At 34.0% G+C, this 15,504-nt stretch overlaps 1 pseudogene; it reads left to right on the top strand.

The window, feature by feature from the left end:
• Positions 1–3,841: 3,841 nt before the first annotated feature.
• On the top strand, positions 3,842–5,469 carry LOC149229442 (putative carboxylesterase 17 pseudogene; annotated as a pseudogene).
• The last annotated feature ends 10,035 nt before the right edge of the window (positions 5,470–15,504 follow it).

Raw genomic sequence — 15,504 nt, 5'->3', positions numbered from 1 at the left:
AAATTGATTTTATTGTGCATAAGTAATCAAAATGATTAACTAGGTTAATATAAGCACCTTCTTGGTAGTGGGAATTTCACGCAAAATACAAGCAGCCTCAGGTTTATATTCTATTACAACTTCTATTCTTATGTTCTTGGAAGGAGCACACCATGTATGGAAAAATGACAATAGTACTAGAGAAAAAATATAATGTATAAAGGAAGGGGAGAGCTTTATGGAATGTTGGGAGTGGAAGAGGGATATCCTTTAGTACAAATGTAGAATAATTTTATGTCCTGAATCAAAGTTTTAAGAGAATGCCATGAATCTTCAATGGCAAGACATTCAAGGTTCCTTAAAACATATAAAAAATCAAAAATATTATTTTGAGTGAAGTTAGATATTGAAATATTTGTAAGAGAATATAAAGTCTACTAAAGTAAAAATGAGAGAGAATAACATCTCCAACATTGCTTAAGCCATTACACATACCTAATCAAATATTGGAAGAGATATAAATAGAATTCATTATAGGTTTATCAAAATCAAAAGGTAAGGGTGTCAGTTTTGTGGTTATGGATAAACTCAGTGGAATTCCATGTATATGACAATCCGAGTAGAATAATTGTTCATAAAGGAAATTCATAGTCTTCATGGATTTCCTAATGTAATAGAAAGTGACATAGATCCAACTTAGAAATTTTTTGGAAAGAATCATGAAAGATGAGTGGAACAACACTAACTATGAGTTCAACATATCATCCACAAACATATGGTCAAACATAAATCGTTAACAAATGTTTAGAGGGATATCTATGATGTCATTCTTTAGACACACAATCCAAGTGGGTGAGGTGGATTTCTCTTGTAGAATGGTGGTATAATACCACCTATCACATATCTACTAAGATGTATGCATTTGAATTCCTTTATGGATATCTAACTCCAAAGTATAATCAATAGAGCACATATGGAGAAGATTAAAGAAAATTTGACAATTCTTAAGGAAAAACTTCATATGGCACACAATAAGACGAAGCAACAAGTAGATAAACATCAAAGTGAAAGACAAATTGAGGAGGGCGATTGGGTATTATTGAGATTGCAACCTTGTAAGTAATATACTCTCAAACAAAATAAACACCAAAAAATAGCTCCAAAAATTTATGAGCCGTACAAGATTATTTGTAATATTGGGCAAGTGGAAATGAGTTAAATTTTCCTTCTTCTCACATTCATTAGTTTTTCATGTATCTTGCCTAAAAAAATTGGGACAAACTATGTCAGTGTAGACATAATTTCCATAACTACATGAAAAAGGGAAATTTATTCTTAAACCAGAAAAAGTTATAGATTGTTGTTTTCTATCTCTTTGGAGTAAAACCATTTGGAGCTCTAATCAAGTGGAAGAACATGTTTCTAAAAGAATTTACATGTGAAAATGAGCAATTCATGAAGAGGGGGCTTATGTTATGGAACTTGCATTAAGATCCTAATACTCATTCGTTATTAGTTTAATAGTTATGGTTAGGTTGACTTAGTGGTAAGCTACATCATGCTCACTTTATCTCTTATTTATAATAAAGGAGATTCATTTGTGTAGACACCGTGTCTTTGTGCATTGAGTATATTGTAAAAGTTGGTTACCCCCTCAAGGTGGATCAATATTATTTTATTATTTTTCATTCTCAAGGTGTGGAGTTATTTCTTCCTTCTATTCTTATGATTTATTAGATTTTTGTTCATAACATTTCTAGTTAAGGTTTAGGCCCAAAAATGTTTTATTGGCCTCCCCTATATATATAGAGAGAGAGAGAGAAGAGAGAGAGAGAGAGAGAGAGAGAGAGAGAGAGAGAGAGAGAGAGAGAGAGAATTTTGATTCATGCTTTTTTATCTTATGTTATATATGTGACTAAGAGGAGTACACTACTATACCTCTCTTTTGTGCATCTTCAATTGTACTTTATCTTTTAATCAATATGCCCTTTTCTTAAAGCTTTAGGAGCATATTAGATACTAAGGTAGGGTTTCATACCTTAGAGACTTGGAGATTAAGGTTCTTTTATGAAACCATAGGTTATAGTTGTTAAATAGAAAACGAAGAGATGTTTTTCCTTACAGGATATGATTGTGTAATACTTGCTTCTTCAAGCTTCTTGGTGAACTAGAGTTTTATAGGTTTTCTCTAGTTGGATTTTGAAGGAGCTAAAGGATTATACACATCTTGAGATGAATCTATGGTATATATATATATATATTCCAAAATTATCTCTATTGCAAATTTGATTTTCAACCCTTTATTTCACGACAACTTGATAATTTCTAGCACTTGTATGCCTTAGTGATTTGACATCAACTAAGGCCAAAATTGTTAATATATTTAATATTGATATTGAAAAGGATAGGGTAGATTTGTATATACATCTATCATAATATGAATTTTAGAGTGTTTTTTATGCATCTTAAGATTATCCTACTAGATTGATATTTGAGGGCACACTTTGGTATTGTTTCTTTTGATTGCTTTGTTGATTCTAGGTATTTGTTCTCAACCATCTAGACATTTGTTTACATCTACAATGAAATATGCCATTATAATTTTCTATTTATTTATCTTCTACTTTTTGAATGTTCATAAACTTCTTTTCAAATCCAACTCTCAATAATAAGTTCAAAATACAATGCCCAATAGTAATATAATCCTTATTGTGACTATCCTTCTTTAAATATTCACAATGCAAATTCTTCTTTTTTGTAACATTGGAAAAAAAAAATCTTCCTCATTATTTCTCTATTTCTTTTCGTATATAAACACTCTCATCAAGTTAGTTGGTTTATTCTCATATTTACATATTTTAACAAGAGCCTTAGTCTCAAAGAGAACCAATCCCTTCCTAATATTATTAAATATTTTTTAATCTCTATTATTATTATTAAAAAAACTCTCTTTCTTGATATTTCTTTAAAATGAAATTATTTAAACTCGTTTCTTTAAAATAGGGTTATTTAAATTCTTTTTTCTTCTTCTTATCTTATTGGATGTAATTAATTATTAACGAAGACTTTAAACTCTTTTTTTTAAATGGAATTATTTAAACTCGTTTCTTTAAAATAAAGTTATTGAGCCGAAGGTTCATTCTACAACCCAGTATGAGGGGATAAATAAAAAATATGTTCTAAATACAAAAATATACTGTAGGCTATAAAAAAATGAATATGTTGTAAAGTAATTAGAATTAAAAAATTGTGTGAATAAGATGTTTAAGTTTATAAAAAATTAAGTTTTATGGTTAAAAAGTTTATTTGGTCACATATATTCTGTATTTAGCATTTATAAATACAATTTAAACAATGAAAAATAACACATCGTATTTTACACTCTAAAAAACATTTGCAGGTGAAAAAAATTGATTCCTCTGGTGATTAAGATAATTAAGATAAATTTATATTAATTTAAACTCTTGTCTTTTTTCTTATCTTATAATATGTAATTAATTTTTAATAAAAACTTTAAAATCTTTCCGATGTATAACATTAATTTTATTGATAAATATTTTTCATGACATAAAATTTAAACACTCTTATATTACATATCTTTCAAAATAGATATATATAATTCATTTACACCCACCACAGGAAAAAAGGTATCCAGTACGGATTTAACGCTACTTGCCCTTTTTGTGTGAAAGGTATTTGGGCCGTCGCATTAAAACCTACACGCCACCAAATATATGTTAGCCTACCTTAGCCGCACCCTAGCTTTCGAATATGGACAGAAAACAGAATATTGTGTTAAGAAGATTGGGCGGTCGCATTCGTTGCCACTACCCGGGCGCCTATATATGTTCATAGATACAGAAACAGAAACAGAAGCTCGAGTTGTTACGATGGAGATCCAGAAGACGTTGGTGAAGGACCTTCCCGGCTTCATCAAAGTATTCGCCAACGGCTCCGTCTCGCGTTACGATCGCCCAGTGACGCCCCCGTCGGAAGAAGTGCCATTTGAGGGCGCCAGATCGAAAGACATCGCCATTGATGTGCCCAAGGGCGTGTGGGCTCGCCTCTTCCTGCCGGATGAGGTACCCCACACCCAGAAGCTGCCGCTGCTTTTCTACTTCCACGGAGGTGGATTCTGCTTCGGCTCCACCGCCTGGGAAAACTATCACTTATTCGTGAGCAGCCTCGCCAGCAGGGCCCGGGTGCTGTTAATCTCCGTCGACTACCGTCTGGCACCCGAGCATCGCCTCCCCGCTGCCTACGACGACTGCTGCCATGCGATCGAATGGGTCGCCCTCGGAGGTGGTAAGGCGGAGCCCTGGCTCGAGTCGTACGCCGATTACTCGCGGTGTTTCATGGCCGGGGATAGCGCTGGTGGCAATATCGTTCACGCTGTTGGCTCGAGGACCGTGGGTCGAGACTTGGGGCCTCTGAACATCAGAGGGCTCATTGTTATCCATCCTTATTTCGGCAGTGAGGAGAGAATCAAATGCGAGGAGGTCGACTCTGGTGCGATGGAATTAAATGACCTGTTCTGGACTTTGGCCCTCCCCGCAGGCTCCAACCGTGACCATCCAGCCTGCAATCCCCGAGGTCCCCGATCTCCTGACCTCCGCAACGTTCCGCTGCCTCCCTTGTTGGTGGCTGTGGCAGGGTTGGATGCGCTTAAAGCGCGCGGATTACTTTACTACGAGTTGCTACAAAGCTGCGGGAAGGATGCTGAATTGATGGAGGCGGAGGGGCAGATTCACGCGTATCATATGTTCCATCCACAGTCTGAGGCTGCTCGCCACTTGCAGGTCCGCATGTCGGAGTTCATCCATCGTTTCGATGTCTCGTGAGGAGTGAGGGCAGAATTATGGACTCAGCGATAGGGAGTGTGGTAGACAACAACAATAAACGTGATTCCCCTTATTCTGAAAGTATCTGGGAAATGATAGTGTGGACGAGGTGCTCCACATTAACTAGTTCCATTGACAAAATTATAATACCCAAATATAATAGTAACTCGTTACTGTAGCACAAAGAATAATGCAACAATTCGAACCAAACGCTCAACTACCCTTCGACCACTTGAAAATATTTTTTTATGTTTTTCTGAACTTGAAATCTTCTTTTGTGTTTAAAATTATAAGGTTGTTTCTCCAGGCTCTCTTGACTGGAAGTTTTCTCAAAACCATAAACCACTATGCATGGGCTAGCTCTGTTAGTTTTAGACAGAAGAGGGGGGTCCCTGCATTCAACATCAATTGTCGATCTAATGATCAACAATGTTAACAAACCAGTAGCATGAGGGTTCAACTTGTTTTAAACTCTGATACATATGAACCCCCCGCCTGCCATCCAATGGTGGGCCTCATATACATGTGGAGAAATGAGGGCTAGAACTCGCACACTCCTTAAGTTTTAGAATAATCAATATGTTTCATTAATGTGATCCATAATGACTATGAAGCCAAAGTATTATAAAGTATTCTTCTATTCCTATTATTCCACACTAAGTCGACATTATGTCTAACACATCAGAGGAAAATTCTGAAAATGTTATATCTACTTTACCTATTATTCCACGTAAGCTGTAAGTAACGTGTATCATGTCTACGAATATTCTATTACAGTGCAAACAATCCATTTACATTACTTTAAATGGCCAATGTTATCTGGTGGATTTTCTTAGGGTTAATGTTATCTTGTCTTCATTTATGGTTGGCCACAACATTCCAACCCTCAATAGATTAATTATTTTATGATACTTGTTCACAAAGATTATCAATGTCTTAGTGGATTCATTGTTCATCTAGTGCCGTCAAATTTCCATATGCAATGAGAAAATTAAAATGACAACTAAAAATTAATCAACTAGTATATCAATACATCTATAGAACTATTGAACACATTTTTTTACTTGTTGGTAATGATTATCGATGACCCAGTCGAATTGTTTTTTGCGCCATCCCATTTCTTTTATGTATTTCCAAAATTCATTCACCTGTTTGTATGGATGTGATTCTGGATCTAAGAAATAACAACTACACTTTTAATATAAATTATTCATGGAATATTTATGTTTTTTTTTTTTTTTTTTTAATATAATTATATTTAAATTAAGCAATACGGACTAGTTACTATGTAACATTTGTTTTGGAAATGTTTTTGTTATAAATATAAAATTGTTCAATTTTTTTTGGGTTCTCATATGATATATTTGAATATTACTTGTTTTTTTTGACACAAATGATTAGGTTGATATTAACTCTGCATCGGTATGCAGCAGGCCAAAAAAAAAAACCTAGAGAGGCAACTGAGACCTTGTTCCAAAAACCTATTGTAAACATACAATTTGAGAGCTATGTTTGTTTTTTTTTTTTTTTTTTTAATCAGGAAGAAAAAAACCAACATTCTTTTATTAAAGAAAATGAGTGTTTACATATGCCAAATAGATCATAGTTTCCCAAAAAATTGTCCACATAAAACATATTGACCAAATTTAAATTTATATCAAAAACAACTTCCATATGTTCGATAATATTTTCATTCTAGTACCAGTACCCCAAAAAAGACAAACTTTACAAAAAGAAACCATTCCTCAAGCAGGGGGGTCAATTGACATGTTTGAGAGGTATCCAAATGATCCAGGTGGATGTTGGTGGCCACCCACCTATCCCATTTGGACCCCCACAACTGTCTCTTTCAGTTTTTCAGTTTCCTTAATTATAGCATAGTTTACTATTTTTAGCAATTTTTCGGGTCCTAAACTTCCGAAGCCGTTTTGAGGCCCTAAACGACGTTTTCTGATAAAAATCGTCTTTTCCGTCATAGTCCTCGGAGAGATCTTTCCAATGGGCTATCATGCGCATCAAACGGAGATAATACGACCAATTCGCGACCTCGGGAAGTTGGCTGTCCAACTCACCCCAAAACGGGGCCCACAATTTGGCGTTTCATCTTCTAGGGTTAGGTTTTGGAATATGAAGGGTTTTCCATTGTTTCTCAATAATAAATAGGCCTTCGAGCCTCATTGTAAACACAGTTCGAAACAGTTCAGAGGCATGTAGCCGACACATCTCTTCTCAGAGATAAGCTACCATCGCCCTAGCTGGGTTATTTCTATTTGTAAGCATATTTCAGTATTCTCCATTAATGAAATGAAGTATTATTTCCACTACATCTCTGTTTTTATGGTTATCGCATCTCTGTATTTATGGTTATCTCTGTAATCTATTGCGTTCCTGCTTAAATCTGGATCACCAAAACTGTCACTGCCTTGGTCTTCTTGATTCCACTAAGCTTGGAGATCAACAATTTGACGACATAATGCTTCATTCTCATCTTCTAGCTATTGTACATGGGTTTTGAGTTGCTCCACTTTGTCCATGAGGAAGTGAATTGAGTTATAAAGTTGTTGGATATGTTGATGGACATCATCATCTGTTGCATGTTGGGCAACCAGGAGGTGAGGACAAGCCTTGCATATATTGGAACCTCCTACCACTATTGGGGCAGAGCCGAAACAATCAATGTGCCTTGTTGCACTAAGGAAGGGGCACCAAGTCAAGGAATGTGAGATTATGGAAAAAATAGGAGTGGGATTGCAATTGCAAAGAGAGGGGAGGGAAAATTTGACAAGTAGAGATAAAAAAGGGAGGAGGACTGCACAGGAGAAGGAGAGGTGGGGGACTAAGAGAGCGGAGCTTTCCAGGGAAGGAACTAAATTATCCACTATCCAAAGCTTCAACCAATTTAGAAAGGCACATCTATCAAATTGAGGAAAACCTAGTGCTCCAAGGGGAGAATTTAAATTGGAGCAATGATCAAGTCCTCGCATGGCTATAATATTTAAGGGAAAAAATTCCCATGCTTAAGAATTGATTCAACCTTCAATTGCAATGAATTTCCCAGCCTTGCAACCTTCTTGTCAGCTCGAGAAATTATTAAATTTTTAGCAAAGAAATGGCCTTCCATACAAATATCAACCTTCCTGGACAGGGAGGGCACATGCTGAGCATGCATACTACCCTCCAGATCAGCGTTGTTTACGATGTTATAACACCAAGGGATATGAAGTCGCCATCCATAGTATGATGGTCCTTGCATGGCTATAATTTTGAAGGAAATTTTTTCCCATGCTTTAGCAATTGATTTAGCCTTCAGTTGCAATGAATTTCGTAGCCTTCTAACCCTCCTGTGAGCTTGAGCAAATATTAAATTTTTAGAAAAGAACCGTTATTCATACAATGATCGACTTTCCTAGAGAGGGAGGATGCTTGCTGAGCACATGTACTACCCTCCATATCAGCCTTGATGATGATGTTATGACACCAAGGAATATGAAATCACCATCCTTAGCATGATCGGATGAGATTTCAAGCCAAGAGAGTCCTTACATTGTCTATTTATTGTGAGTCGTTAGTTTCTTGTCTTTGATCACATATGATTTAACTTTTCAATCAATTTGGAGGTCGATTATCATTTGGCCAGATCCAAAGGTTTCAAGTCTCAAATTGCCAAGGCATGACACTGAGAGATCCAATTTGGGGACAAATTTTGGTTTTCAGTTTTTTAAGAAACTTTGCCTAAAATGTTGTAGCCAATAGTTCAAGACTTGTGAAGCTATGAAAACTCATCAGCAGGCTAACCATGTTGTCACATATCTCAATTGTGACTATGGAAAATTTTAGGGGCGAATTTTCGCCTTTGGGCTAAATTAAGGGGTTTTATATTTTTATTGGGCGAATATTTTGTATCATAGTACATTGTTACAAATCGCCTCAAATTTATTTTATAAAAAAATTAGGTATGGAGGTTAGCCCACCTTATTTTAAGGGAGAGGGTAAAAAAAATAAATTTAGCCCTTGACAATCTTCCAGTCGCCCTCATTTTCAAGAAAATGTATTTATGATAGTTATAAATAAAAATATAAATACAGTGGAGGTATGGTAAATAAATAAAAGCTATTTTTATACTTACTCCAAAGGTATGGTAAATAAATAAAACCTCTTTTTATATTTAGCCCATAACCCTCTTTCTATTTAAGAAGGCTCAAAAACGAGGTTTCATTTAAGTGAATCCTATGGGCCAAATACCATATTTATAAAAGATGTATGGTAGATTAATAAAAATATAAATAAACGAGAGGTATGGTAAATAAATAAAACTTTTTTTTTTTTATATATTTACTCCATATGTCACCTTATATTTATGAACATGCAAGCGTGTAAATAAATAAAAACATAAATAAAGTGGAGGTATGGTAAATAAATAAAACCTCTTTTTATACTTCAAAGGTATGGTAAATAAATGAAAATATAAATAAACTATAGGTATGGTAAATAAATAAAACTTCTTTCTATATTTAGTCCATAACCCTCTTTCTATTTAAGAAGGCTCAAAAAGGAGGTTTTAATTAATTGAATTCTATGGGCCAAATACCATATTTATAAAAAAGGTATGGTAAATTAATAAAAATATAAATAAACGAAAGGTATGGTAAATAAATAAAACATTTTTTATATTTACTCCATAAGCCACCTTATATTTACGAACACTCAAAAAATGTGTTATATTTAGGTGAAGCCTATGGGCCAAATTATTAATAATACCATGCAAAAAAACATTATTAACCCTAATATTAGTATTAATAAAAATAAAGATGGCACGTGGTATTGACCCATGGTATTCACATGGAATGCAGCCTATTTAAAGGCGGAATCAAACTAGCATAGATCCATCTTTACTCTGGATCAAATATCGTGATATGCAAACTAACATAGAGTGAAAAATATTTGATCCCTCTTAGGGCTTGGCAGATCAAGAGTAAAAATGGATCTTGTAATTTAATGTCACTTAAACATTTTAACTTGGTTACAATAATAAAATAAAATAAAAAATCTTTTATTAATTTTATTAATTTTTATAAATTACTAATAGTAATTTTTAAGCTCCAGGTTTATGATAACCCATGATATTGACCCATGGTAATACCATGGTATTCATGTGAGCATAGACTATTTAAAGGGGAAATTCTATCAGCTTAGATCCATTTTAATTCCGGGTCTACCAAGTGTTGGGAGGGATAAATAGATTTCATCCCTCTAAGAGTGGTAGATGTGGAGTTAAGATGGATATAGGTTGGTTTTTATGATAATGAAGACATTAAATAGACTTAAGAAATTATATTGTATAGATTTCATTCCTCTACGAGTGGTAGATGTGGATTTAAGATGGATATAGGTTGGTTTTTATGATAATGAAGATATTAAATAGACTTAGGAAATTATATTGTAAAAAAAATCTTAAGGTGAATGGTTAAAGCTACATTTAGTCACTTCACAAAATTTAGTAAAAAATACCGATATCTCCATTAATATTGGTTTTTCTGATTTAACCAAAAGAAATTCAAAACAATGAAATCTTAACTCTTTCCGCATCACCCTCGCAGAAGAGAGATAGTCGCTGCCCAGATTTCCCACCATTTTTCAAACATTCTCAATATGATATCTTCATGAAAAAGTTAAGGTACTGATCTTGGATTAGTTGTTTTACCCTTGCAGAAGAGAGATAATCGTTGCCCAGATTTCCCACCATTTTTCAAACATTCTCAATATGATATCTTCATGAAAAAGTTAAGGTATTGATCTTGGATTAGTTGTTTGAAAAATACGCTGGTTTGTCCTACCTTTCATTTTCTATTCTTAGTTTGTCGTAATGATCTGTAGGGGTTGGGTCACTACACCATATTGTCCTAAAAGGTGGAGATTGTGCACCAAAAAGGAAATTAATCCACATGTTACAACGATGTTAAAAATGGTATGAAGGTAGTGAATTATGCTAATAAGAAATTTAGATTGGGAGAGACGTAATTAAATTTTATTATTTAATTGAAGATTTCCAATTAAAATAATAATAAATCTACATTTATATATTTATATATTGATTGGAAGGCTTCTGACAATGGTCACTTCTTTCCATCCCCTTCAGGCCTTTGGGATACCTACTACTCATTATATTATATAGTTGGGGCTTGCTACTTGTTGACGTGTTGGGTTAAACAAACTTGATGTGTTTTTTTTTTATCTTGCAGTTGGAGTCTATAGAATAAGAAAGAAATTTGATAGCTTGGCAAAAGTGGTAGCTTGACAAAAGTGGTAGAGAAAACATTAATCTCTCCTACCATCACAAACATGGCCACTAAAACTTGCAACATTGTTTGTAGGAAGTGAAAATTATGTTTCTTTTTTCCAAACATGTATGTTAGTATATTACAGTTTAATGAATATGTTTTATTATTATCATATATGGTTTCATACTTTAACAAAATAGTTGCCAAGACTTCACAATGTTTTATTATTCAGTGAAATATTTTCCAATATCTTACAAGATTTTATAATTCAGTGAAAGATTCGCCATGACTTTACAAGATAATATAATCTGGTGAGAGATTCGCCATATATATATATATATATATATATATATATATATATATATATATATATATATATATATTATATTAGTGATAAAATCGCCTCCCATTTTTCCTATGTGTCATGGGGATTCGCCCATTTATTATACATATAAATTTAGGGTGGTTCTTAAAATTTTCCCTGATTGTGACTTAACTCTTCAAACTGTAAAATGCATCTTCAAAACAATTTGGTTCGAGTTAGGGATTGAATGGAGAAAAATCGAGAGAATTATCTAGGTGAATTACACACAAATCACACTTGCCAGATTTAATGAATATTGAGAAGCAATTAGGTGCAAGAGATTGGTTATACATGGAGTGCAGACAGAAACATACCAATTTTTATCGTTCTTCAAAATATTGGAGTGATCAACGACTCATATTATTCAATGCCCAATAATGAGCCAAATATATGGCATGCGCGACCCCCAGGCTTGTCAAAGTTTAACATGGTGGGGGGAGGGGGGTTCGCATTAAATTAATGGCTAACAAAAAATGCTAGTACAAAATATCAATGGTTTAGATCAGAAGTGGAACACTCCCTCCCACCCCCACCCCCACATTTTCAAAACCACTACAAAGCGGTCATGCTTAGCTATTTTTGATTTTCGTAAACCACTTTTGGTTTTTTCCGCTGTCGGGCATGCATGCCCTCCACCTATTTTCAAACATGGTTATATATTTCCAAAAAAAGGGATGATTTTAGAAAGTAATTATTATTTTCAATTATTTTTTTGAAAATTATCGACTACGTTGGTATTTTGATGTTAGTTCCTATGGCACAGTATGTCACCACTATCGAAAATTTGTCAAAATAAATGCGTGACCTCCAAGCTTGTCGAATTTTAACATGGTGGGGGGGCACCCCCCCTCACATTTTCAAAACCACTACAAAGGGATCATGCTTAGCTATTTTTTGGTTTTTGTAAACCACTTTTGGTTTTTTCCACTATCGAGCATGCATGCCCTCCACCTATTTTCAAACATGGTTATATATTTCCAAAAAAGGGATGATTTTAGAAAGTAATTATTGTTTTCAATTTTATTTTATTTTTAATTATCGACTATTTTGGTATTTCGACGTCAGTTCCTGCGACACATTATGTCACCATTATGGAAATTTTTTCAAAAGAAAAACACCGTGTCGGTACACTGACATGAACTTCGGTGGGTCATCTGACGATATTGTGTTGGTCTTATGACATTTTTTCTAGCCTTCTGAAAATTTTTACACTGATAGATAATGTGGAGACTATGCAAATATTGTCAGATGAAAACACCATGTGTCGATAGACCGACCGCACTTTCCCTTGGTTATCCGACGGAGATGTGTAGTTTTTTACAATGATGGCCTTGGGCTAGGTGTCGCTAGGCTGACGATATCCTTTTTGCATTTATGATGGTTATAGAAAGGGATTTCGACGAAACATTTGGCTTTGATGACAAAGGTTCCAATGAAGGTCTATGTCGAAATTTCGACAAAAACTCAGGTTGTCCAAATTTCGACCATACCGCAAGTGGCGTTTACTAGAATATGGATTTGTTGTAACTTGTGATGACAAGGGCTCGAAAAAATGACCAAAGGTCATCAAAAAATTGAGTGAATTTGTAATCGTGACTCTAAAACAAAATAAACACAAAAAATTAGCTCCAAAATTAAATGGAACCTACAAGATTATTTGAAGTATTGGGCAAGTGGAAAATCATTTAGATTTCCCTTCTTCTTGCATTCATAAAGTTTTTCATGTATCTTTCCTAAAAAATATTTGGGACCAAACTATGTCAATGTATACATAATTTCCATAACTCTATAAAGAAGGGAAGTTGGTTCTTGAACTAGAAAAATTTATAAATTGATGTTTTCTATCTCTTTGGAATAAAACCATTATGGACTTCCTAATCAAGTGGAAGGACATGTTTATAAAATAATCTACATGGGAAAATGAACGATTCATAAAGAAACACTCTCCATGACAAGCTTTTAGGGAAAAAAAAATTGATAGAGGAGGGTTGTTAAGTAAATTGCATTAATATCCTAACACTCATTCATTATTAGTTTAATAGTTATGGTTAGGATGACTTACTGGTAGGTTACATCATGCTCACTTTATCTCTTATTTTTAATAAAGGAGATTCATTTGTATAGACATCTTGTGTTTTTACATTGTGTTGGGCCTTAGTTTTGGTCTTATTTTTGCTCTAAGAAACTTACTAATCCATCTATTTGCCATCCATTTTCCCTTCATTTATCCCATTTTGATGTATATTTGATATCCATTCAGGTATTTAATTTTAATTTCTCAATTTCTAAAGTTTTTATGAAAGTTTGGTTTTTAGTGCAAAATTGGCAGATTCAAAAATTCCCGTAATAGCTCTATGGTTGATATGGTTGAAGGACACTTGGGCACGAATTGAATGCATGGATGGACAGCTTGGGAACTAGGACTAAGCCAGCTATGCTTAGTTCGAACAGAACAAGCTTTATTAGGCCCATTTGGTGCTAGTCAATCATGACTAGTCATTCAGAAATCCCATAGAAATATGACAGTTTTGAGATTCTATAGGATTGGTCATATTTCTTGGGATGGGAGTAATGAATTCGACTTAGATAGGTGGATGAGAGTAGATGGGTTTGTTTGAGTGAATATAGATCAGTTTGTTTCATGAGACTTCTTATTTAAAAGCCAAAACTTTGATGGCTTATGTATTGACTTATTATACTTTTATGCTGTGACACCTTTGGATTGAAGAGTTAATTTGAAGACTTGTGTTATTATTATTTTTTTGTTCAATGCTATGGATGTGTGACTGAATTTAAGCTTCTGATATCACCTCTCAAGTGTGCAAGGCAAGGGTGGAGGGCCCCCATTCCAAGCTAAGTACACTTCCTTGTTAACTAGTTTTATTTCCTTGTAATCTGGTTATTGTAGAACTGGTTTTTCAAAGCTTTATTTCAGATTGCTTTATGGTTCATGCATAGTGATTGATTTCATTAGTCCTTAGCTTATTCATCACTTTATCAAGTTGGAAAAACAAGTGTTCAAGTTGAACATCCCTTCTACTAAAATGATGAATTAAAACTAGTTTCCTTTGTTTGCATGCAAGTAGTTTCTTATTGAGATTTTGATATTGAGATGAATGAATTATGATGAAATACCTTATGTGTCTCTTAAGTTAAGAGCTTCTTTCATTAATAATTTATCCATCTTAAGTTCTTGGTTTTAATCTTTGATTCATTAAGTGGTAATTGAGGCAAAAGTGGACTTCTTGAGTCAAGAACCATTTCAATGTTTTTCCTCTTTTAAACTAATTGAATTAGAGTTGTAGGATGTATTACTTTAAGCTTTTGAATAAATTATCTTTCAAGGTTTGATTACATCTGATATTCACATATAGTGAACTTGCCTCAAAGCATAAACAACCCAGATTGATAAGAAATAATTGTGTTAATTTAGGTACACAAATTAGCTCAACATTTTGGCGCCGTTGCCGGGGAGGCAAATATCGGCATAGTCAATAGAAAGATAAATTTCAAAACAACAAAAACATTAGTTACATTCCTTTTTAGTTATGTTTCTTTATGCCTAGATATAGAGATCCTCAAGGTAGATTTATTAAAAACCCCCCACAAATAGAGATAGGATCATCAAACACCCAGTTACTGGTAATCCAATAATTGAGGAATTGGCAGAAAAACAAAGAACTGGACAAAGATTAACTTTGATTGAGAGGTAAACTTTGTTAGCTTGGGAAGCAAAGTAAAAACAATCTTCTGGAAAACAAAAAGAAATTATCAAGAGAAAACAACATGTCTTTCCATCTATAAATCCTCCTATCTTTCAACAACTTGAATCTCCACTCAAAATTGAAATAAATCAACCAATGGCAGAAGAGGGACATGGATCTATTATTTACACTCCTGAACAACGAGCTGAATATGAAAGACAACAAAGAGAATGGAGAAGAAAGAGAGAGGAAGAGGCAAAACAAGAAAATGATAGAAAGATAGAAAACGATCGGAAAAGACAAGAAGATGGTAATGATCAAGAGGCTACCTTTGGCTT

The sequence above is a fragment of the Pinus tabuliformis genome, chromosome J, assembly GCF_031772625.1.
Source record: "Pinus tabuliformis cultivar Carrire ecotype Pingquan chromosome J, CPIR1, whole genome shotgun sequence".
Taxonomy (NCBI): Eukaryota; Viridiplantae; Streptophyta; class Pinopsida; order Pinales; family Pinaceae; genus Pinus; species Pinus tabuliformis.
This window is presented reverse-complemented; position numbering and strand designations above follow the sequence as displayed.